Below are 26,935 nucleotides of genomic sequence, written 5' to 3'. Positions count from 1 at the left end.
GGCAATAAATCGCAGTCCTTCGTTTCCTCTACCCACAACATTATATATGTGATGTTCCAATTTACGTTATTTGTAATTATAATCCCTAATTATTTAGTTGATTTTACAGCACTATGATTTGTGTGACTTATCGCGTTATCGAAATTTAGCCGATTTCTTTTACTAATCGTGTGAAGAACTTCACACTTTTCTTTATTCAGGGTCAATTGCCACTCTTCGCACCACACAGATGTCTTATCTGAATCATTTTGCAATTTGTGTTGGTCATCTGATGACTTTACAAGACGGTAAATGACAGCATCATCTGCATACAGTGTAATAGAGCTACGCAGGTTGTCACCTATGTCGTTTATATAGATCAGTAACAATAGAGAGCCTATAACACTTCTTTGCGGAACGCCAGATATTAATTCTGTTTTACGCGATGACTTTCATTTCATTTCATTCAGCTCGCTCAAAATCGCAAACTACGCCCACAAAGATGGAAATGGCACAACAGTCATCGGGAAAAGCTTTGTGTTATCGTCACAGCGTTTAAGGCAATACACGGAGAGTATATAAGGTGAATCACCTAAAACTTGTACCGCAGATATTTCGATGGTGGAATGCGCCATTGATATGCAGGTTTTACAGATTGTAGTGGTGGGCAAGGGACATCCTATGCAGCCCATACACCGAGTGTTAACAGTTTCATATGAGTATTTGTTTAAAATAGGCGCAAATATTTCAATGCCTACTAACAGTACCATTAAATTAGAACATCAGTGGTGCTTGTTGCAGGAATCTAGTGCAAGTAATTTAAGAGATATCGTAGTTCGAACACTGTCAACTCCGAGAGTTCTCTGTTCCATGTTGTAGCATAAACGGATGTGAATTTCACATGGTTGCGTATCTGCAGCCCGACGCAGACGTTACTAAGTCTTCGGAGGTGTCTTGTTGTTAAATGGTACAATGCAATCAAAACCATTTTTTTTTCAGTGAATAAAAACGAGAACTCTTGCACTTATTCGTCAATCTTCAAAGCCCAGAGGACTCGCCTGCCCACATAAAGCGTTTCCCTGGAGAAATGGTCAATATTCGGGAATATGGCGGGAACTATCATTCTAATCAAAAATGCCGAAGTAATATGCACTGTATAATGCATACCGTAAGAGCTACGCGCACTTGTAAAATAGAAGAAATGCGTCTCACTGTACCGAAGATGAACAAGTGTTCATAGTACTTAAGGTATGCACATTACAGCCCATCCTTACTGGACATTTTTCTATAATTTTAGTCCATACTGCCACGATTCAGAGCGTGGGAAGCAAAGAGCTTGCAGTAGAGGAGATTTGTTTCACAGTATCGAAGGAGAAGAAGGGTTCGTACCTGTTGAAGTATGCATTTTAGACCCCCGTGTTTACTAGACTTCATTGCTTCTAATGATGCTTTGTATTAGACTGAAGAGGCAAAGGAACTCATACAACTGCCTAATATTGTGTAAGGCCAACGCGAACACGCAGTAGTGCCGCAAGACAACGTGGCATGGACTCGACTAATGTCTGAAGTAGTGCTAGAGGGAATTAACACTCTCCGTAAATCCGTAAGAGTACGAGGGGCTGAAGATCTCTTCTGAACATCACGTTGCAAGGCATCCCAGATATGCATAAAAATGTTCTTGTCTAGGAAGTTTAGCAGCCAGCGGAAATGTTTAAACTCAGAACAGTGTTCCTGGAGCGAGTCTGTAGCAATTCTGGACGTGTGGGGTGTCGTATTGTCCTTGTGAAATTGCCCAAGTCCTTCGGCATGCACCATGGACACGAATGGATGCATGTGATCAGACAGGATGCTTACGTGCGTATTACCTGTCAGAGTTGCATCTAGATGTATCAGAGGTAAAATATCACTCCAACTGCACGCGCCCCACACCATTCCAGAGCCCCCACCAGCTTGAACAGTCCCCTGCTGACATGCAGGTTCTTTGGATTCGTGAGGCTGTCTCCCTGCCCGTACACGTCAGTCCGCTCGATACAATTTGAAACGAGGCTCGTCCGACCAGGCAACATGTTGCCAGTCGTCAACACTCCTATGTCGGTGTTGGTAGGCACAGGCGAGACGTAAAGCTTTGTGTCGTGCAGTCATCAACGATACACGAGTGGCCCTTCGGCTCCCACAGCCCATATCGATGATGTTTCGTCGAATGGTTCGCACGCTGACACTTGTTGATGGCCCAGCATTGAAATCTGCAGCAATTTGCGGAGGGATTGCACTTCCGTCACGTTGCACGATTCTCTTCAGTCGTCGTTGGTCCCGCTCTTGCAGGATCTTTTTCCGGCCGCAGCGATATCGGAGGTTTGATGTTTTACCGGATTCCTGATATTATAGATACACTCGAGAAATGGTCATACGAGAAAATCCCCACTTCATCGCCTCCTCGGAGGTGGCGAGCCTCATCGCTCTTGCGCCGACTTTAACACCACGTTTAAACTCTCTTAAATCTCGATGACCTGCCACTGTATAGGCAGTAACCGATCTAACAACTGCGCCAGACACTTGTTGTCTAACATAGGCGTTGCCAACCGCTGCCCCGTATTCTGCCTGTTTACATTTCTCTGTATTTGGATACGCGTGCCTATACCAGTTTCTTTGGCACTTTGTTGTAGATGTGAAGCGCAAGATTCTGTCTACGGGTGCTGCTGAAAAGCAGCGCTCCGCTAGTATAATCCCGCAGATGAAGTAGAAGCGCTGGGCTCGCTACGAGCAGTTCCGTCCTCGCCAGCGTCGGCTGCGTGAGTGTAGCCGCGCGCCTGCCTGCCTCCGCGGTCTCGCCCACGCTGCGGCAAGCTGGGCCGGGGAGTGCCTGGCGCGCGGGCAACCCGCGCCACGCAGCCGCCCCGGGCTCTCCACTGGCCGGGTGCGTGTCCTGCCAAGTGTGCAGGCAGTGATGTTGCTCACAGTGTGGCTCACGTATCGACGGAAAGCGGCTGTCCGTTTTTAGTCCCAAGTCTCCTTTCAAGTGGAATTTTGCGCAGATGTCGATCCTGGGCGGGGGGGGGGGGGGGGGGCTCTCTTTCTTATAGCGTCTCTCCATTTCCTCCACCAGCTCTGCTCCAAATCCAACGTACCGTCATTTCCATTTTTTAAGTACCACAGATGCATCGATTGTAACACTAGGAATAAAATATATAAAATGTTTTAATATAATAATGACGACAAGGACTATCATTATCATTTGGAAAAACACAGTTCGTGTCAAATATCAGTCATGTTCCCCAAAATCTTAAAATTCGTAACAACACAATATCCAAAAGAGAGTGGATAACGCGCCATACAAAAGAAAACATAGCGGTAGAAAATAAAGTACTTACAATGGAATGGGCATTCCGTATGATCAAGAACATAAATAGCAAAATAAAAAAAAATGTCCTGGAAGGCAAAACATCATATACTGGTAAGCCTTCAAACACTGCATGGAGAAGAAACAAACTAACAAAATTCGGGGATCTTGAAGAAATGGAAAAAGTTGAAACAAGAATTCCAAGGAAAATACTAGGATCTAAAAGTAATAGTAATGCTGAGTAGAAATTAATATCAAACAGAGAGCTCTAAAAATGGAAAACCTGATTGGTTCAATGAGGAAAACAAGACTGCAGTTTTATGGAGACATATACCAAATGGGTGATAACTGATAACAGAATAAACAAGCACATCTTCAGCTCAGCTCAGCTACGAGGGCTTGTTGAAAAGTATTGCCACCGAATTTTTTATGTCAAAACTTTTAAAGTTTTTCTATGCGAAGCAAATGTCATTAACATTCAGTAGGTGAGTGCATATGCCAACATATTTATTTCTCAAGATCATCACTCTTTTCGATGAAAACATTTCTCCCGACAAGGGACCAGTTTGTTGATACTGTCACTTAGAATCTTTGACTTTTTGACAGACTCGCAACCTCACTTCCGCTTGCACCTCCCCATCAATATCAAAGTGAAGTCTTCTAAGGCCTTCTTCAAGTTTCAGAAACAGATCAAAGTCGGATGGGACCAACTCGGACCTGTACACTGGATGATCGATGACAGTGAACCCGAGGCACGGTCATTCCGAAGAAGAGGCTGCTCCAAATGTGGACCAACTCTTGGAATTTGAAACGTTGGTTCTCGTGTTACGTTACACACCGCCCTCCCCCTTCCCCCAGATGGCCATTACCATCCGCGCCGCTCCCGGCAGTCAGGCCGTACGCTATTCGTTCGTTTCTTTCGTTAGTCGAGTCGACTAAATCGAATTACCGAGTAGTTGTACTTTCCTGTGTAGCACACTTTCCCATGTAGCACATCCGTCCACGTTATCGTATTTTATACATTTCTGTCTGCACGTAGATAGCTAACACATACCTACGAAAAAAGAAGCGGCCATTGTAGCTATCTTGATACGTTATTCTGTCTGGCATTTGTTCGAGAAAAGTCGCGACTATTCTACTGTTTTCTTGTACTGTGAACCTTCGATACGTAGAGTTATATATACGGATTATTTGCTACTTTACATTCAGAAGACTCAAGAATCAATAAGTAAAAAGTCCTAGTTATACCAAGTGCAAGTGTGAAGATTAGTCAAGAGTGAGAATGATCAGTTGGCTATGAAGTATTAATAGTAATAAATCAGTAATTTCTCAGTAAAAATATTGTTACGAGACTCGTTTAAATAAAACTTTCTTAACTTTGCATCGTAACTTGATTACTTTTTATTAGCTCAAGGTAGCTCAAGATATCTTTAGCGCCCCCACCTAGAGGTTTCTCTGTATCCGCCGCTGCATGTTACATGGTACAATGCGGAGCCCCCTAGTGGCAGAAGGCTGCAGACATACAGACATGAAGAATAAATATGTAGAATTTAATGTTTGTTTTATTTAAAGAACTTTAAGAGATTTGACATAAAAAGTTCGAATGCGTTACTTTGCAGGACCCCACAGTACAAATCCAATCACTGAAATATGGAAATATGGAAAAAGCACTGGGATTACAATGGACATAATGCATAATCGAATACTTTTAGAGATGCAGCACAAAAGATAGGATTTCAGGAAAGAAAGACGTCTGCAAATGGGAGAAAATGGACCCCACGAAGAAAAGGAATAACATCTCAAAGGAACATGGAAGTCTGGGAGCAACGAAAATGAAACTCAAAAAAGCAAAAGCAAAGTTCGTTTATTGTACACTTCGAAAAGTGTTATTAGAATAAATAAATAAGGTTAAGGCTATTATCCGTCAGAGCCTCACTGACACAATTTCCAAAGTGAAGTTTCGAAATCAGGTAGGGAATCAGGCAAGGAGGTGGACATTCACCTCTACTCTTCAACAATGTACGTATTCGAGAAACTGATCCGCTAATTTCGGAAAGTAATGATTGAGCAAAGTGTTGAAAATGGAAAGAGGATTGTCTACAGTAACTTGAATTTTACAGTTTTACAGTCGCTAGAAGTAGCGGAAGAAAAAAAAGCAAAGAACTGAAAGCACAAACTGCGAAAGGGTGACTCCAAATCTTCTTCAATAAAACTGAATGTATTAGAAACATCGAGTAACTACACGGAGTGATAAACGTAGAAGAAGGGAAAGTTAAAGAGACAACGGAGTTTAAATATCTATGAGAACGCATAATTCCACTGACAAACAAGTCTTTGTATCACAAGTATCAGAAAAAAGTAAACAGCGTAACAAGTGTCTACAAGAAGAAATCGGTACGAATTAATGCCAAGACACGACACTACTACTCAGTACTACGGCCGGCGGCCCTATATGCCGCAGAATGCCTTGCTATGGATAGAAAAGATCTTTTCTAGAGGATAGAATTAACAGGAAGACAGATCTGGAAAAAGTCCTAGGCCAGATAAAAGAAAATGGCGATATGTCGGCATAACCGCGAACCCTACATACACGCAGAAAAGATCACAGACATCACTCGTAGGAGGCGGACAGTTTTCTATGGCCACATCGTCCGTATGAGTCGTGCAGCTTGCAGCAGTCGGATCATCTGTTACTTTCTCTTCAAGAAATTCAAGGACATACATGTTCACCGACTTAGAAAAAGACCGGCACGAAATGCGGATAACACTAGAGGATATCCACAAGTGCATTCCCCTCAAGAATAAAACCCAAGAGCATTTGTGTTTCAAGGAAAAACCAAAAGTAAAGTCTGGCAGTACACGGACTGCAGCGAGGAAGGAACTGCACAGGAAACGAATTCCGGCTAAATATAAAGTACCGGCGCAAGCAGAAGGAGACGTTCATTTGGAATAACATTGTACGGAGGTGGCCAATACTAGAAGATGAAGGAGTTGTTTATTGAATCAAAGCGGCGGCTAACGTGGCAGCGCCGCCGTGTTTACAACCACGAAGCGTGATTGGGAGAGGGGGGGAGCCATTGCGGGTGTGGGGTGTGGGCCCACACTAGAGGTGGGCCAAACGGTTATTCTGGAGTAGCCGTTATCACAGTTCCAGTTATTCTTTGATAACCGTTATCGTTAACCGTTATTAATAACTGCCAAGTTATTTTTCGCTAGCTAATACCGAATACTCCGACAGTTAAATAACGACATAGTTGGAATCCATCAGTTTAGTTATCAGTATAACTGCGAGTAGTGTGAAATAGCAGGAATGTCGTATGAATCGTGTCATAACCTTAGCTTATTAACTCCGGGTACATTTTAGTTGATGTTAGAACGATTATTAGTGTTTCATATTATATGTTTGTAGGTTATCGGTCGCTATTAGAAATATTATCTTCGCAGCTGCGACAGAAAGTACGCGGAACTTCGCCAAAGCACTGCTTAAGTAAAATGTTAACAACGTGCATTTTTAAGTATGAAGTAATATGTAAACTGAGTTCTGTAGGTTAAATTCGAAGCTTAATTTCTTGTGTTGCTCACATAATAGAATAAAGTGTACAGCCTTGTAATACAACAAAAAATATACGTAATGTGACAGATTCGTTTACTCCTGTGCTGTAAAAGCTAGTCCTATTGGGGAAAGTGTGAGTACGCTAATCCAAGTTTTATGTCAGATTTGCAAACTGCTCGATTTCTCCAGCGACAGCATGTTTATAACATATGAAGACATGCAGATCGAAAAGGTTGACAGTGTTACATTTCTGGGACTACAACTCGATAATAAATTCAGTTGGGAAGGGCATACCACATTTTTTCATTCTATTATTTCATAAGGGAGCATATTCTGTGGTAACTTATCAAACGTAGCAAAAGTTTTTCGCATGTAAAAGCGTGTAATAAAAATCGTTTGTGGTATCAATTCAAGAACATCATGTAGGAACCTGTTCAAGGAACTTTGTATTCTAACCACTGCTTCCTAGTATATTTATTCCTTAATGAAATTTGTTACAAGTATTTCCAACCAATAGCTTAATACATAATATCAGTACTAGAAATGGGAACAGCAATCTACATAAAGACCTAAAATTACTTACCTTGGTCCAAAAGGGGTCCAATATTCAGGAACATGCATTTTCAATAAACTGCCAGCAAGTCAGCAACCATTAAAAACTTGGTTTCAGATAAGGCACGGTTTACAATGTGTTTGAAAGACTATTTGATACAGAAGTGCCTGATTCCACCCATCATCAGTATGCCGGAAATGGCTATTTTAAGTGTGTCTATGACGTCACTACATACACATGGCAACAAACACGAAGATACATATAAATAATACAATAACATTTCCCACCAAAAATACAATCAAACCAATAGGACAACTGCGGGAAGTTGGGGGTTTTAGGGTGAGGACAAGCTAGTAAAAAAAACACACCATGATCCCAAAACACAAAATGAAGAACAAAAAGAAAAAAAATACAGCATTCTGCTACACCAACAAAAATCTGCAGGAATCGGACACCTCCCTTGAACAATATAGGTCAACTATAGGTGACCATACCAAAACACCAATACCCACAACTAAAAGTACGAAAATTGGAATCAGACATTTCCCTTGACCCACATAGGTCAACCTCAGATGACGATACTAAAACATCAACACACACAACTATGAAAATGGGAATCGATCATTTCCGGTGACCTATATAGGTCCACCACAGCTACTGATCCCAAAAACCCAACACCTACAACTGCGAAAAATAAAACCACAATCCCAAAAGTCCACAAATCAATCATCCCTACATAAATTAAATCACATTCAATACTTCATAAATACACAAAACATCACAGCTAGAAAAAAAAATTAATTACCACCAGCAAATTCCGGCACTGCAACCTAGATCGACAGCCCCCACCCCCCCCCCCCCCCCCCACACACGCAAAAACCAACTCATAAACACCGTGCCGTAATGACATTCACACACCACAACACCTAATTACGTCGAAGCAAACGGGTGGAATCAGACGCTTCCATTGACCCCTCCTTCTACTCTGTAGATGAATATCGTAACAGAGACTGATAGACCAGCTTAGGTAAAAATTCTGCTATATTTCAGTTTTGACAGCACTTGGTTGAAACAGTCAAGATCAGGTATTCTGTGTACGATAAATTTATTAAAAGTACGTAACTGTGTTTTATTCTGTCAGTGTACCAATTCTGTAAATATTAGCAGTTACTGTGATACATTCACATATTTTGACAATCTCCTGACAAATGATGAGGATAATAATTATTATATTCCACTGTATTATGTTATACTTTCTGACATGTTATTTGTCATTCGCGATGGCCAGCGGCTATTTCCGTAGCAGTACGAAAATATTTGTTCGCTCCAGTTACTATCCTCTCTGGAAATATCACCTGGAACTACGACCTTTAACTGGAGTCACCGAGTCAGGAACGTCTAGACACACAGTTATTCCGTTACCAGCTTCCAGGTTATCTGTGGTGGTAGCCCGATAACTACCAGAGAACTAGAACTACGAGCCAATAACGATAACTGCCAGAGGAGAATACCGGCTCTGACAGTTACTTCCATAGTCGCTCGAATTCCTTAGTAACTTTCCTTGTACTACCCGTCCAAGCTAAATTAACACGTAAGGCGGTGGCTTAAGGGAACGACCGTACTTGTTAATGCCTGTACTGCAGCTCCTATCAGCCACGGCTCGGACATTAACTTTATTTAATTGTTTATGCTAAAAGTAACGAAAGCCCACGAAATAGTACAGTTATTATCAACAGATGGCGCGCAGTCTCACAGTTATTCCCATGGTCTATAGAACGCCTTCCAAATGCGCAGTACGATCTTCGGTCAACAGATGGCGCGAGGCACTGTTGACACCAAACAGTTACTGAAATAACTGCCAGAATCAGACGAACGGTTATCGCAGTAACCGTTACTTCTCAGTAACCGGTTATTTCTATCAGTTACGTTATTTTTTGCCACCTTTAGCCCACACCTTCATCACGCTGTCACGGGGCTGGCTACACACTGGCGCCCCGCACACCAGTAAAACACTGACAGCAACTTCTGTCTGACAAAACTCCTCAACGTGGCAACATTTATTTACAGATAATTCTTTTGATTCTGATGATTCATTTAATAGTAAAAATGTAATGTAGTATATAGAAACGGAAGAGTACATAGATGGAGATGTGAGATATGATACTGCAAGAAGAATTATACACAGCACTGAAAGACCTAAGTCGAAACAAGGCCCCTGAAATAGACGACATTCTGTCAGAACTACTGATAGCCTTGGAAAAGCCAGCCATGAGAAAAGTATACCACCCAGTGTGCAAGATATATAACACCAGCGGGATACCTTCAGACTTCGAGAAATATGTTGTAATTCCAATTCCAAAGAAAGCAGGCGCTGACAGGTGCGAAAAATATCGAACTGTTGTTGTTGTTGTTGTGGTCTTCAGTCCTGAGACTGGTTTGATGCAGCTCTCCATGCTACTCTATCCTGTGCAAGCTTTTTCATCTCCCAGTACCTACTGCAACCTACATCCTTCTGAATCTGCTTAGTGTATTCATCTCTTGGTCTCCCTCTACGATTTTTACCCTCCACGCTGCCCTCCAATACTAAATTGGTGATCCATTGATGCCTCAGAACATGTCCTACCAACCGATCCCTTCTTCTGGTCAAGTTGTGCCACAAACTTCTCTTCTCCCCAATCCTATTCAATACTTCCTCATTAGTTATGTGATCTACCCATCTAATCTTCAGCATTCTTCTGTAGCACCACATTTCGAAAGCTTCTATTCTCTTCTTGTCCAAACTATTTATCGTCCATGTTTCACTTCCGTACATGGCTACACTCCATACGAATACTTTCAGAAATGACTTCCTGACACTTAAACCAATACTGGATGTTAACAAATTTCTCTTCTTCAGAAACGCTTTCCTTGCCATTGCCAGCCTACATTTTATATCCTCTTTACTTCGACCATCATCAGTTATTTTGCTCCCCAAATAGCAAAACTCCTTTACTATATATCTTTACTATATATCTTTACTATATATCTTTACTATATATCTTTACTATATATCTTTACTATATATCTATATATTACTATATATCGAACTATCAGTTTAATAAGTCACGGTTGGAAAATCTGAAAATGAATTCACTACAAAAGAATAGAAAAACTGGTTGAAGCCGACCTCGGGGAAGATCAGTTTGGATTCCGGAGAACTCTAGGAACATGTTGAGACCATACTGACCCTACGGCCTATGTTAGAAGTTATGTTAAGGAGAGGCAAACCGACGCTTCTAGCGTTTATAGACTCAGAGAAAACTTTTGACAATGTTGACTGGAATATTCTGTTTTAAATTCTGAAGATGGCAGGGGTAAAACACAGGAAGCGAAAATATTTACAAATTGTACAGAAACCAGATGGCAATTATAAGAGTCGGGGGGCAAGAAAGGGAAGCAGTGGTTGAGAAGGGAGTGAGACAGGGTTGTAGCCTATTCTTGATGTTATTCAATTTGTATATTGAGCAAGCATTAAAAGAAACAAAAGAAAAATTTGGAGTAGGAATTAAAAATCTATGGAGAAGAAATAAAAACTTTCAGGTTTGCCGACGACATTATAATTCTGTCAGAGGCAGCAAAGGACCTGGAAGAGGAGTTGAACGTAACGGACAGTGTCTTGAAAGGAGGATATAAGATGAACATCAATAAAAACAAGACAAGGATAATGGAATGTTGTCGAATTAAATCAGGTGATGCTGAGGCAATTGGATTAGAAAATGAGGCACTAAAAGTAGAAGATGAGGTTTTTTTTTATTTGGGTAGCAAAATAACTGATGATAGACAAGGTAAAAAGGATTTAAAATGTGGAGTGTGCTCCCTGCCGCCATTGGATAAGCAGCTGCCAGCAGCAAGTCTTATACTTCTAGCTCACTTATTTATTACATAGTTTAATTCTTAATTTCCTTGCGTGTTTTTAGGTACTTGCATTGTTTAATTCATAAATTTCGCGCTTATTATAGTGTTTGAGAGTTGTAGCATCGCGCTTTAGTACCTGAATAGTGTAAATTCGCGTAGTCTTCTGTTTTTGTTTTGAACGGCCAGTGTCGGTTGGTCACAGCCAGTGTGCTCCCTGCCGCCGTTGGATAAACAGCTGCCAGCAGCAAGTCGTATACTCCTAGCTCACTTATTTGTTACATAGTTTCGTATAGAAGGTGTAATTTCGAGTTTTAATTACTGTAATCGTAAATTCAAGCAGATCGTAGCGCAGTCGTTAGGCATTTGTACACGTTAGTTCATACATTCTTTGCGTGTTTCCCTTGCATTATCTAGGCACGGACTCGTGTTTCAGTAACTGTTGTTCAACAGCGATTAGAATGGACAGGGACTGTGATTGCTGTGTTCGGATGAAGGCTGAGTTGGCATCCCTTCGCTCACAGCTGCAGGCGGCGCTGACTTCGGTCGTGCAGCTTGAGGCTGTTGCCACTGTGGGAAGCTGGACTTGGGTATCATGGGGATGTCAACCTCGTCCCGTCTGTCCCCAGATCGGTCTGCCGCTGTGGTTGCCCCGGTTGCTGCCTACAGTGGGGCTGAGCCCTCGCCTGTGGTTGAATGGGAGGTCGTTCCAAGGCGTGGTAGGCAGCGAAAGACGTCCCCGGAGGCTGATCAGAAAGCCTCCCCGGTGCGTCTGACAAACAGGTTTCAGGTACTGTCTCTGGCTGAGCCAGATGCAGCAACCTACCCTGTTTCAGAGGATGATTCTCAGCCTTCGAGGTCCGGGCAATCGCAAAGGGTTGGCTTATTGGTAGTTGGGAGCTCCAATGTCAGGCGCGTAAGGGATATGGCGGCTAAGGAGGCGAAGAAATCCAGTGTGCACTCCGTGTGCATTCCGGGTGGAGTCATTCCTGATGTGGAAAGGGTCCTTGCGGATGCCATGAGGAGCACAGCGTGCAGCCAGCTGCAGGTGGTGGCACATATCGGCACTAATGACGTGTGTCGCTTTGGATCTGAGGAAATTCTCTCTGGATTCCAGCGGCTATCTGATTTGGTGAAGGCTGCCGGTGTTGCTTACGAGATAAAGCCAGAGCTCACCATCTGCAGCATCGTCGACAGAACCTACTGCGAACCTTTGGTGCAGAGCCGAATGGAGGGTCTGAATCAGAGGCTCAGACGGTTTTGCGACCGTGTTGGCTGCAGATTTCTTGACTTGCGCCATAGAGTGGTGGGGTTTCGGGTTCCGCTGAATAGGTCAGGAGTTCACTACACTCGCTGGCGGCTACACGGGGTAGCGGAGGCTGTGTGGCGTGGACTGGGCGGTTTTTTAAGTTAGAAGGCCTCGGGAAAGTACGGGGTGGGCTGCAATCTCAAAGGGTGCATGGCAAACACAGGACGTGCTTGGATCAAGGTGGGCGCTGATGACCACGCTGTTTAGCGCCCGAAAACCTCAAACCACACACACACTTGGATCAAGGAACAGTCGGAATTGTAGTTGTAAATTGTTGTAGTTGTGCTGGGAAAGTCCCTGAGCTTCAAGCGCTAATAGAAAGCACAGAAGCTGAAATCGTTATAGGTACAGACAGCTGGCTAAAGCCTGAAATAAGTTCTGTGGAAATTTTTACGAAGTCTCAGACGGTGTTCAGGAAAGATAGATTAGGCAGAATTGGTGGTGGAGTGTTTGTGTCTGTCAGTAGTGGTTTATCTTGTAGTGAAGTCGAAGTAGATACTCCGTGCGAATTGGTATGGGTGAAGGTTATACTTAACAGCCGAACTAAGTTAATAATTGGCTCCTTCTACCGACCCCCAGACTCCGATGATATAGTTGCTGAACAGTTCAGAGAAAATTTGAGTCTCGTAACAAATAAATACCCCACTCATACGGTTATAGTTGGTGGGGACTTCAACCTTACCTCGATATGTTGGCAAAAATACTTGTTCAAAAGCGGTGGTAGGCAGAAAACATTTTCCGAGATTGTCCTAAATGCTTTCTCCGAAAATTATTTCAAGCAGTTAGTCCACGAACCCACGCGAATTGTAAATGGTTGCGAAAACACACTTGACCTCTTAGCCACAAACAATCCAGAGCTAATAGAGAGCATCATGACTGATACAGGGATTAGTGATCACAAGGTCGTTATAGCTAGACTCAATACCGGTTTTTCCAAATCCACCAGAAACATCATCATCATCATCATCATCGTCATTTAAGACTGATTATGCCGTTCAGCGTTCAGTCTGGAGCATATCCCCCCTTATAAAATTCCTCCATGATCCCCTATTCACTGCTAACATTGGTGCCTCTTCTGACGTTAAGCCTATTACTTCAAAATCATTCTTAACCGAATCCAGGTACCTTCTCCTTGGTCTGCCCCGACTCCTCCTACCCTCTACTGCTGAACCCATGAGTCTCTTGGGTAACCTTGCTTCTCCCATGCGTGTAACATGACCCCACCATCTAAGCCTGTTCGCCCTGACTGCTACATCTATAGAGTTCATTCCCAGTTTTTCTTTGATTTCCTCATTTTGGACACCCTCCTGCCATTGTTCCCATCTACTAGTACCTGCAATCATCCTAGCTACTTTCATATCCGTAACCTCAACCTTGTTGATAAGGTAACCTGAATCCACCCAGCTTTCGCTCCCATACAACAAAGTTGGTCGAAAGATTGATCGGTGCACAGATAACTTAGTCTTGGTACTGACTTCCTTCTTGCAGAAGAGAGTAGATCGTAGCTGAGCGCTCACTGCATTAGCTTTGCTACACCTCGCTTCCAGTTCTTTCACTACGTTGCCATCCTGTGAGAATATGCATCCTAAGTACTTGAAACCGTCCACCTGTTCTAACTTTGTTCCTCCTATTTGGCACTCAACCGGTTTATATTTTTTCCCACTGACATTACTTTCGTTTTGGAGATGCTAATCTTCATACCATAGTCCTTACATTTCTGATCTAGCTCTGAAATATTACTTTGCAAACTTTCAGTCCAATCTGCCATCACAACTAAGTCATCCACATATGCAAGACTGCTTATTTTGTGTTCACATTTCTTAATCTCACCCAGCCAGTCTATTGTTTTCAACATATGATCCATAAATAATATGAACAACAGTGGAGACAGGTTGCAGCCTTGTCTTACCCCTGAAACTACTCTGAACCATGAACTCAATTTACCGTCAACTCTAACTGCTGCCTGACTATCCACCTAAATACCTTTAATTGCTTGCAAAAGTTTGCCTCCTATTCCATAATCTCGTAGAACAGACAATAACTTCCTCCTAGGAAACCGGTCATATGCCTTTTCTAGATCTATAAAGCATAGATACAATTCCCTGTTCCACTCATAACACTTCTCCATTATTTGCCGTAAGCTAAAGATCTGGTCCTGACAACCTCTAAGAGGCCTAAACCCACACTGATTTTCATCCAATTGGTCCTCAACTAATACTCGCACTTTCCTTTCAACAATACCTGAGAAGATTTTACCCACAACGCTGATTAAAGAGATACCTCTGTAGTTGTTACAATCTTTTCTGTTTCCATGATTACTGCTTTTGTCCAGTCTGATGGAACCTGTCCCGACTCCCAGGCCATTTCAATTATCCTATGTAGCCATTTAAGACTTGACATCCCACTGTATTTGATGAGTTCCGACTTAATTTCATCCAACCCAGCTGCTTTATTGCACTGCAATCTATTGACCGTTTTCTCCACTTCCTCAAATGTGATGCTATTTCCATCATCATTCCTATTCCATTCTACCTCGAAATCTGAAACATTACTGATCGCATTGTCACCTACATTGAGCAACTCTTCAAAATATTCCCTCCATCTGCCCAAGGCATCCACAGGATTCACCATCAGTTTTCCTGACCTGTCTAAAATACTTGTCATTTCCTTCTTACCTCCCTTTCGAAGACTGCTAATTACACTCCAGAATGGTTTTCCAGCAGCTTGACCCATAGTCTCCAACCTGTTTCCAAAGTCTTCCCAAGATTTCTTCTTGGACGCTGCTATTATCTGTTTGGCTTTGTTTCTTTCTTCAACATAACTTTCTCTGTCTACCTGAGTTCTAGTATGTAGCCATTTTTGATACGCCTTCTTTTTCCTTTTACAGGCTGCCTTGACTGTGTCATTCCACCAAGCTGTTTGCTTCATTCTACTTTGACACACTACTGTTCCAAGACATTCTTTAGCCACTTCTAGTACTGTGTCCCTGTACCTTGTCCATTCCTTTTCCAATGACTGTAATTGATTACATTCAACTAACTGGTACCTTTCTGAGATCGCTGTTACGTACTTGTGCCTGATTTCCTTATCCTGAAGTTTCTCCACTCTTATCCTCCTACATATGGACCTGGCCTCCTGCACTTTCGGCCTCACAATCCCAATTTCACTGCAGATTAAATAATGATCAGTGTCATCAAAGAATCCCCTGAATACACGTGTGTCCCTCACAGCCTTCCTGAATTCCTGATCTGTTATTATATAGTCAATGACAGATCTGGTTCCCCTGCCTTCCCAAGTATACCGGTGGATGTTCTTCTGTTTAAAAAAGGAGTTTGTGATTACTAAGCCCATACTGGCACAGAAATCCAAGAGTTGTTTCCCGTTCCTGTTGGCCTCCATATCCTCTCCAAATTTACCCATAACCTTTTCATACCCTTCTGTTCGATTTCCAATCCTGGCGTTAAAATCACCGATGAGCAGAACACTGTCCTTGTCCTTTAGCCTAAAAACTACATCACTGAGTGCCTCATAAAAACTATCCATCTTATCTTGACCTGACCCTTCACAATGCGAATATACTGACACAATCCTAATTTTCTTGCTAGACACTGTCAAATCTATCCACATCAGTCGTTCGTTTACATACCTTACTGCAACTACGCTGGGTTCCATTTCTTTCCTGATGTAAAGCCCTACACCCCACTGTTGTATTCCTGCTTTGACTCCTGACAGGTAGACCTTGTATTCTCCCACTTCCTCTGCTTTCTCACCCCTTACCTGAATGTCACTAACAGCTACAACGTCCAGTCCCATCTTACATGCAGCCTCTGCCAGCTCTACCTTCTTCCAAGAGTAGCCCCCATTGATATTAATAGCTCCCCATGTCATTACCATTTGTTTGCCAAGTCATATCTTTGGAGTCCCTGGTTTGTCAGGTAGAGGTGGGACTCCGTCACCTCCAAAGGTCCGAGGCATTTTGCTCTGATTGTTGCCAGCACCATATTTAAAGTACCAGGGAAGCAGGTTGCTAGCCTTACTTACCCCGAGTCCCATTGGGTTTTACCCCTAACGGCTGAGGGAATAACCGGTGGATTTGGTAGTCTTTGCCGCATGAACACAAAGGTGGCCACGACTCAGGATATGTCCGAGATGCCCAGCCTTATTCCAAAGTAACTGGTATCCCGACTGTCGGGACCACTTACTTGGCCACTCATACGTTACCCGTGGTTCATGAAGTAGGACATGACTACAGGAACCCACACCATGAACCACCCACCAGAAACAAATGCAAAATAATTTTATTAAAAAAAGCGGATAAAATGTCACTAGAAGCCTTCCTAAAAGACAATCTCCATTCCTTCCAAACTGACTATGCAAATGTAGACGAGATGTGGCTTAAATTCAAAGATATAATAGCAACAGCAATTGAGAGATTCAGACCTCATAAATTGGTAAGAGATGGTACTGATCCCCCATGGTACACAAAACAGGTCCGAACGCTGTTGCAGAGGCAACGGAAAAAGCATGCGAAGTTCGGAAGAACGCGAAATCCCGAAGATTGTCTAAAATTTACTGACGCGCGAAATTTGGCACGGACTTCAATGTGAGATGCCTTTAATAGGTTCCACAATGAAACATTTGGTAGAAAATCCGAAGAAATTCTGGTCGTATGTAAAGTACGCAAGCGGCAAGACGCAGTCGCTACCTTCGCTGTGCAATGCCGATGGTACTGTTACCGACGACTGTGCCGCTAAAGCTGAGTTATTGAACGCAGTTTTCCGAAATTCCTTCACCGGGAAGACGAATGGAATATTCGAGAATTTGAAACACGAACAGCTGCTAACATGAGTTCCTTAGAAGTAGATACCTGAGGGGTTGCGAAGCACCTCAAATCGCTTGATACGGGCAAGTCTTCAGGTCCAGAGTGTATACCAATTAGGTTCTTTTCAGATTACGCTGATACAATAGCTCCCTACTTAGCAATCATATACAACCGCTCGCTCAGCGATAGATCTGCATCTGCAGATTGGAAAATTGCGCAGGTCGCACCAGTGTTTAAGAACGGTAGTAGGAGTAATCCATCGAACTACAGACCTATATCATTGACGTCGGTTTGCAGTAGGGTTGTGGAGCATATACTGTATTCAAACATTATGAATCACCTCGAAGGGAACGATCTATTGATACGTAATCAGCATGGTTTCAGAAAACATCGTTTTTGTGCAACGCAGCTAGCTCTTTATTCGCACGAAGTAATGGCCGCTATCGATAGGGGATCTCAAGTTGATTCCGTATTTCTAGATTTCCGGAAAGCTTTTGACACCGTTCCTCACAAGCGACTTCTAATCAAGCTGCGGGCCTATGGGGTATCGTCTCAGTTGTACGACTGGATTCGTGATTTCCTCTCAGGAAGGTCGCAGTTCGTAGTAATAGACGGCAAATCATCGAGTAAAACTGACGTGATATCAGGTGTTCCCCAGGGAAGCGTCCTGGGACCTCTGCTGTTCCTGACCTATATAAATGACCTGGGTGACAATCTGAGCAGTTCTCTTAGGTTGTTCGCAGATGATGCTGTAATTTGCCGTCTAGTAAGGTCATCCGAAGACCAGTATCAGTTGCAAAGCGATTTAGAAAAAATGCTGTATGGTGCGACAGGTGGCAGTTGACGCTAAATAACGAAAAGTGTGAGGTGATCCACATGAGTTCCAAAAGAAATGCGTTGGAATTCAATTACTCGATAAATAGTACAATTCTCAAGGCTGTAAATTCAACTAAGAACTTGGGTGTTAAAATTACGAACAACTTCAGTTGGGAAGACCACACAGATAATATTGTGGGGAAGGCGAGCCAAAGGTTGCGTTTCATTGGCAGGACACTTAGAAGATGCAACAAGTCCACTAAAGAGAAGCTTACACTACACTCGTTCGTCCTCTGTTAGAATATTGCTGCGCGGTGTGGGATCCTTACCAGGTGGGATTGACGGAGGACATCGAAAGGGTGCAAAAAAGGGCAGCTCGTTTTGTATTATCACGTAATAGGGGAGAGAGTGTGGCAGATATGATACGCGAGTTGGGATGGAAGTCATTAAAGCAAAGACGTTTTTCGTCGCGGCGAGATCTATTTACGAAATTTCAGTCACCAACTTTCTCTTCCGAATGCGAAAATATTTTGTTGAGCCCAACCTACATAGGTAGGAATGATCATCAAAATAAAATAAGAGAAATCAGAGCTCGAACAGAAAGGTTTAGGTGTTCGTTTTTCCCGCGCGCTGTTCGGGAGTGGAATGGTAGAGAGATAGTATGATTGTGGTTCGAAGAACCCTCTGCCAAGCACTTAAATGTGAATTGCAGAGTAATCATGTAGATGTAGATGGTGAGTGTTCATCGGAGGTGAGGGTATCATCTGGAGTGCCCCAGGGAAGTGTGGTAGGTCCACTGTTGTTTTCTATCTACAGAGTAATCATGTGGATGTAGATGTAGACATGAAAACCGTTTCTGAAGGAGAGAAATTTGTTAACATCGAGTGTTGAGTCAAGAACTAACAAGGCTTTTCTGGAAGTGTAGCCATCTATGGAAGCGAAACATGGGGAAAAACCAGTTTATACGAGAATAGAAACTTTTCAAATGTGGTGATACAGAAGAATGCTGAAGATTAGATGGGTAGATCGCGTAAATAATGAGGAGATAATGAAGAGAATTGGGAGAAAAGAAATTTGTGGCACAACCTGACTAGAAGAAGGGATAGGTTAGTAGGACACATGCTGAGGGAACAAACGGTCACTAACTTAGTACTGGAGGGGAGTGTGGAGGGTACACATTGTAGAGGGATACTAAGAAATGACTGCAGAAAGCAGATTCAGAAAGATGTAGGTTGCAGGAGTTATTCGGAGATGAAGAGTCTTGCTCAGGACTGAGTAGTACGGAGAGCTGCATCGAACCGTTTCTGAAAATATCCTGTCTCGTTCGCACACGATGACTTATAATTGTTGTTTACTCTCATTACTGGACAACGGCCGCTGTGAATGGCCGCTCGGTTTGAGGCGCCATGCCACGGATTGCGCGTCCCCTCCTGCCGAAGGTTCGAGTCCTCCGTCGAGCATGGGTGTATGTGTTGTTCTTAGCATAAGTTAGTTTAAGTAGTGTGTAAGTCCAGGCACTGATGACCTCAGCAGTTTGATCCCATAGGAATTCACACACACACATTGCACAACGTATAGAACCTTATCCCACGACAGCAGAATTTGCTCGCCTGCACCTGCAGTACTGTCGTGTCTCAGTGTGCTGTTGACGACGCGGCAGAGCCGCCCCTTCCGCCAGCGGGCGTGGCCAACTGCAGCCAGGCGACAGCCGCCCGCGTGGGTCGCCCGCGGACCGCACAGTCCAGTGGTGCGTCAGAGTAACTCGACGTTTGAAAAGCACTCGTCTACGAATTAGAAAAGCTTCATTCAGTTGATTTAAGAACTGCAATAGTCGTAGCAAATTTCGATGACGCCAGAAAATAAAATGAAAACGTAAACTCACACCATTATTCTGTTCCCCTAAACCCACCTGTTCCTATCATCCCATCTGCCTTACCGTTTTGACTAAGATCTTCGAATCCATCGTCTCCCGCCGTATTCATCACCATCTTAACCAGCACCATCTCCTTCTCCCTACCCAGTGCGCCTTCCAGCCTACGACCAGCTCCTTAACCTTCTTTCCCTCCAACTTAACTTCCGCCGCTCCGTTATCTTTGTTTCCCTAGACCTCCAGAACGCGTGTCTGGCATCCCGGGCTCCTCTTTAAACTCCAGACCTACGCTCTTCCCATCAGTTTCGTCCGTCTCGTAGCTTCCTTTCTCTCCCGTCGACCCTCACGTGTCACTATCAACAATACCAACCCCTGTACTTTCTACCCCACTGCTGGCGTGCTCCAAGGCTCCGTTCTTTCCCATCTCCTGTATACTGCAGGTATGCCCAAACCTCCCGCACCTGTTCACCTCCTCCAATTTGCTGAAGACACCGCCTTCCTGGCCCTTTATTCTACCCTTAGACAGTCCCAACATACACATCAAACCCACCTCGGCTAGTTCACTGCCAGGTGCAACCAGTGGCTGCTTCGCATCAACCCTTCCGAGACCCAGGCAATCGTCATAGGTCGTACCATCGGGTCCTTCTGGATCCAAGGTTCTTACCTTACTATTTATGGTCGTCCTATCCACCTCATTCCTACCCTGAAATACCTTCCCCTCACCCTCGACCGTCACTGCACCTGGACTCCCCATCCCCTAAAGATCCAACACAAAGCCCCCAATAGACCGTACTTCCTGAAACTACTGTGTTTCAGAAATGAGGACTGCATCCTTCCACCATCCTTCACACCTACAAATCCTTGGTCTGTCCCATCCTTTTTTATGGCAGTGATGTCAGGATTTCCGCCTCTCCAAGATTCCATTAAGCCCTCTAAACCCTTGAATGGCTTGCACTTCACCTCACATTCTGTATCTGCCTCCTGTCCCCCACACAGATCCACTACAATCTCCTCTCCTTCACACATCTTCTCCTTTTTCTCGAACACGTCTGTACCGTGTACTTCGTCTGTAGACCCTATCCCCCCACACCCTGGTTCTTCTATCCTCTCTAACCCCGGCCTGTTGCCGTGCCTTCACTGTTGTGTCCTACACACTCTCTCCATCTCCACACCACCCCCTTTCACAATGCAACTTCCAACACCCACCCCTCCCGGATGATGAGCTTCGCCCTAATAATACCTACCCCTCCTACCGACTCTACCGTTCCCCCTCCCACTCCTCAGAACTCCCTCTCCCCTCCTGCCTTTCCCCTGAGCGGTTTTCCTCCCACCTTTTCCAGCACTGCCCTTGTGTGTCTCAGTGCTCCCTCCTGATTTGCCTTCCCGCCCGCCTTCTGCCTGTTGGTGCGCCCCTGACCTCCCCTTTTCTCTTCATCCTACCCCTCCAGCCTCCCCTCCCCTTCTTTCAGGCCTGCTGCCCCTCGGTAGGTCTCTCTCGACAGCTTTTATTCTTCATCGGGTGTGCCCTGTCTCTTATAGTGGTTCTGAAGTGTCTTCGTTCTGGAGTGTTTTATTACTGTGGACAACTTTTATCTTCTGCGTGTGTATTTTATGTGCTCCACGAATCGCCAACTATGTTTTTTAACTTTATGTCGACTTTTTTTTACTGTTACACAATGAACGTCTCCGTTCATGTGTATATTTTAACCCCCACTCTACACCTATTGTGTTCTTATGTGCCCATTTTTATCGCCTTTTATATGTACAGTTACCTCCTTTTCGACTGTAATGTCACTCAGCCGGAGAGCGGCGGATTGTGCCGCTGCCAGCCCTCCCCTGCCCGTATGCGGCAGGCGAATGGAAATGCCGCGTGGCTAGGGCCTCCCGTCGCGTAGACCGTTCGCCTGGTGCGAGTCTTTCGAGTTGACGCCACTTTGGCGACTTGGGTGTCGATGGAGATGAAATGATTGATAATGATAAGGACAACACAACACTCAGTCCCTGAGCGGAAAAAATCTCCGACCCAGCAGGGAATCGAAGCCAGGCCGTTAGGCATGACATTCCGTCACACGCTGACCACTCAGCTACTACAGGGGAATGAAACCACAATAGAGAAACAAAATCGCGTCTTTGTCACTATTTGACTGAGCGCCACTACTTGGAGCACGCATCCGCAGCCTGTGACCCGGTGAGCGTGGTGCTCCTTCACTCACCTCACCCCTGTGCACCTGTACTCGGAGTGCTTCCTTCACTCGTCTATCTGCTCTCCCTTTCTGCGCTGGCCTGTTATACTGCGCTCGGTTTGCCGGTTGTCACTTTTTGGCTGTGGACCCGCGGCGGGTTTGTTGTCGGCAGCAGAGCAGGTGCGACCAGCCTGTGAGTGTCACGGCCACCTCTGCCGGCCTTCAACATGACGCACGTGCGATCGAGGCAACCGCCCATTCACACTGTTAGTTTCCCTCGTGCTCTGTTCTCCGAAAGATTGCCGAGAAATTTAGAAACTAAAATACTGAAGAATGTAAAAATGCCGACGTTTTTAACATCTCTGGAGAGTCGGCGTCGCCAAGCCCCTGTCGCCGTTGCCCCCCGCCTGCTCCATCCCTTTAATCCTTGCTTGTTTTTACGTATTAATTCCATACAGTGGTCCTAATCTAGTGTAGCGAGATATTCACTACTAACAGGGTCAACAAAAAACGAAGAACAACAAAAAACGAAGGATACGCAGTACCTGCTCCAGTCTGACTGCACGCAAAGAAAATGTGGCAGACAAAACCCCTTAGCTTGGTTTTATTTTGTTTCAGACAAACTAACACAACACGATTACGGTCATTATCGATTTCAGCCACACAGTGGCATCTTCAGAATCTGTACATCACAGGCGGCAGGCTGCTGCAGACAGACCACGTCATGCGACGTCATACAGACGAGTGTCGTGACCGCTTTGCTAAGGAGCCCAGCAGCCGACTGTGACGTGTGGGTTCCGAATATGGCCAGTCTGTGCTGTACGACGGTAGTCATGTCGTGCGCTTGCACCTTAGAAGGAAACAAAAGCACAAGTGTATTACACACGAGAGAACTCTCTCCATTGAAAGAATGTCTTTTTTCCTAAACTTAAGTGTTAACCAATGTTGCCTTCTTTGATGTTGCGGTCGACTGACAGAAATCAATCAACGTCGCTACACTATAGACGCTGCCCGGCACTAGCAGTACCAATAAATACAATACTTTGTTGCCAATATTGCAACTTCTTGCTAAAATTACCTTCTACACATGTGCATCTTCATATTTTCGTGGGGCAAATACTGATCCACAAAATTTCGGGCGTGCAGCCGCATAAATTCGACTTCTTCTTCTAATATTTCGGCTGAATAGCGTCCAGCCGTCTTGAGAGTGAGCCGAGGTGATTGGCGCCCCAGCACTTGCTCCGTCCTTTTATAGCCGTGCACTGCGCGTGCGGCCGCAGGCACACAAGGCGCCAGAGACGTTAAACGGCAGCAAACGCGTATGGCATTTGCGTCGAAGTAGACCTGTGGCTGCACAGTCGATCCACACGCTGATACCTACGTATCACTGCGAGCTGCACCGTCGCGACGTCTTTGTGATTTTATTGCAGAAATTGCCGGATTCCAAGATTTGTCCCAGCTGAAGCCGTTACCTCTATTAATTAAATTCGTCGCCAAGTGAATTTAAATTGCTTCTTCCACTACCGAGTCCCACAAGGATGAAATCGAGGCTAGACATTCGGCGTTATCGTACATCTTAGGGTGCCCAGTGTCAATACAGTGCTCGGTCACCGCAGATTTACTAGGTTGTAAGGGCCGGGTGTACCTGCGGTGCTCTGTGCGTCTCTCCTGGACTGTACGCGTCGTCTGTCCGATGTATGAACGGCCGCACCCACAGGGGGTCCTGTAAACCCCAGGCTTCCGGAGCACCGAATCATCTTCAACGGAACCCAGGAGCGCCGGGCACTGTATTGACACTGGGCAGCGTCTGGTGTACGACAACGTCTCTGGCGCCATGTGAATGTGTGGCCGCGTGCCCAGTGGTGCGCTCCTCGGCTTTAAAAGGACGGAGCACGTGTTGGAGCGTCACTCACCTCGGCTCACTCTCAACATGCCTGGACGCTATTTAGCCGAAATATTAGAAGAAGAAGTCGAATTTATGCGGCTGCACGCCCGAAATTTTATGGATCAGTATCTTCTACATAGATTAACATGCAGCGTTGACGCTGTACTAATAATAAAAAATATGAAAAAGCCATTACCGTAGTCACTTTGAAGCCGTTTTCCGAAAACAGTTAGCTCGCCCGTTATTTCTCGCCCCGTGTTCCGCTCTGTGCTATCTACCGTACAGAACTTAAGGACGTATCTAACCTTCGCATGCTGTGTCTCTGCCAAGTAACATAACTCGATGAAACTTGGGCCATACATAGGAAGAACTGCTACAATATAGTACAGAAAGTAACTGAAAGAAACTTGTGGTGGCACGAACAGAAATGACACTTTTATTCAAAGTCAGTGATTACACTGATGTCAACGCTATTTAGTAGGCTCTCTGGACATTACAAAAAGTGGGACATGGTTCTTAATAGGGATTGTGACCGCCATGGGCGTCAATGCATGTTCTTCCTGCTCCCGTATTGGCCACCTGTTTAGAAGGCAGTTCCCACGGCAGGGCGTTCCATTCCTGCACCAGCGCGGTTGACGATTCCTGGATGCTCGTCGGTGCATCTCGACGTGCTCAAATACGCCTCCCTAACGTATCCGCATGAGCTCTGTGGGGCTTAAGTAGGGGGCGTCGGACGACCAGAATCCTCGTCATCGCAATCTGTTCTCTTAGATTTCTTTCGTGCCACCGCACGGTCAGGCTTTATACTCTGTTTCTGTCGCCTATGTGGCATGGCGCCCTCTGTGGACGGACGTGTGGAGAGGGTAGGCTCAGTTTCCTGCCCCGCTTAGCAAGGAACATGTAATGCAGGTCTGGTCATAAAGGCGGAAGCATTCTGTGGAACAACCATTGCAAAGGTGATAGTTTGTCGCTTCTCCCCTGGAATTACTGTAGCCGGAAAATTCAGGAAACCGTCGGAAACTGAAGACGAAGGAGCAGGACATTGGCAAATCTCACGCTGTAACGGAGGGACAAAGACGAAGGGGCCGACTCCGCTCCCTTTGCGCGCGGAAGCAGCTCGGACGAAGCCTTTCCCGAGCAAGAGTGGCGCTCGAGACAACTTTTTCGCCACTCACCGTGCCACAGGCTGGAGGTATCGTATCACCGAGGGAAAGAGTGGACAAAACCGATGCGGAGGAGGTCGGGGCAGAAGAGCCCACAGGCGAGTCCTCAACCACATCACCGTGAGTGCGACACCGCTTGTTTTTCACTGTGCAGATTCTGTCCTGAGGCAATAGGATTTTGATCCTGTCGCGGAGGTAAAGGTGCAATTCCATTGAGACGATTCTCAGAACTGTCGTTGTGGTCATTATGATCCAAAGCAGAAGTAGGTAAGAAGTAGGTAGGAAGGAACAAGATCAGAAACTGTTAATTTGCCACGCTGCGCTAATGACGGCTTTCATTCAAACACCTTACGGGAACAATTAGATCGAACGTGTCCGCTTTCATTACATAGGAGGCAGACTCCGTCTTGACCGGTATACGTGACACCTACATGATAACTACACGCTCTTGTAAATGTGATGCATTATTCCGTTTTCTGTGCATTGCCACGGAGACAATTTCACTATAACACTGTAACCTGTGCTGATTGGACCAACGTACACGATGGATGTTTTTGACGTCAATTTGTTCTTTACAAAGCTGTCATCCACCTCCGGCGGGAGGTTGAACTCTCGAACATTGGTGTAATCAATTTCACCATCCGCGAGTGACTCACACTAACGGGAATTATCGCTATGTTAGAACGGGACTTGAGAACCGTGTAGTGACAGTAATCTTTCAACGTGAAGGGGATCTGTAAAGTTCACGTAAAATACGTACTCGTCTGCGTCAAAATAAGCGATGTGGACCTTATCAAAGTTCACACGAATTGTTTCGACGAGCCAGTCGTGGAATTCTAGAGAGCAAGGCTGCACATGTTGCGTTGTTTTATCGAAAGTAAAGCTCACAGTACCTTTTCGTGGCATACACGTGTAAACCACAATTGGCATAGCGAAGCGTCCGACGCCGCTGCAAGTAGACGAACACAGGCAGACAGAAAGAGCAACTGCACCCAAGCGGCGTTGCGGCGCTCGAAGCGGGACTAACCATAGCTTCTCTGGCACCGCGCGCCGCGGAATTTGAATCCGCGCCAGACGTCCTGGACGTCGAAGACCCCTAGAGGTCGCTGCACCGTAAGTGGTGGCGGCGCGCGCCTCCTGGCCCGCTATTAGTGTGAGCGCGCCACAGTGGACAGGAAGACCGTCTCTGTATAGAGTGACACTCGCGAGTAATAGAGCTGAATTAAACGATAGAAATGGTTGCTGAGAGACGTTAAGGGTCATATGATACGGGAGGGATTATGACTCTTTTGCATAAGTGAGGGATATACGCGGGTCGCCCAAAAAGTAATGCGCCGCAGTTTTTTTTTTCCTCAGCCGAAAACAATGCTACGAGTGCGAAACGTTACGTGTGTATTATTGGCGTCTCCTGAGTGAGCGCGCCAAGTTTCCGTCACTTCCGACAGATGGCGTAGCTGTAGGACAGTTTCCAAATGTCGCCTGAAGGTGATCTACGCAACAAGCAACGTGTCGGCATTGAATTTCTCGCTGCAGAGAAAGAAACAGTGCGGAATACTCACAAACGCTTGTGCAAA

Source organism: Schistocerca piceifrons, chromosome 6 (genome assembly GCF_021461385.2).
Source record: "Schistocerca piceifrons isolate TAMUIC-IGC-003096 chromosome 6, iqSchPice1.1, whole genome shotgun sequence".
Lineage (NCBI taxonomy): Eukaryota > Metazoa > Arthropoda > Insecta > Orthoptera > Acrididae > Schistocerca > Schistocerca piceifrons.
This window is presented reverse-complemented; position numbering follows the sequence as displayed.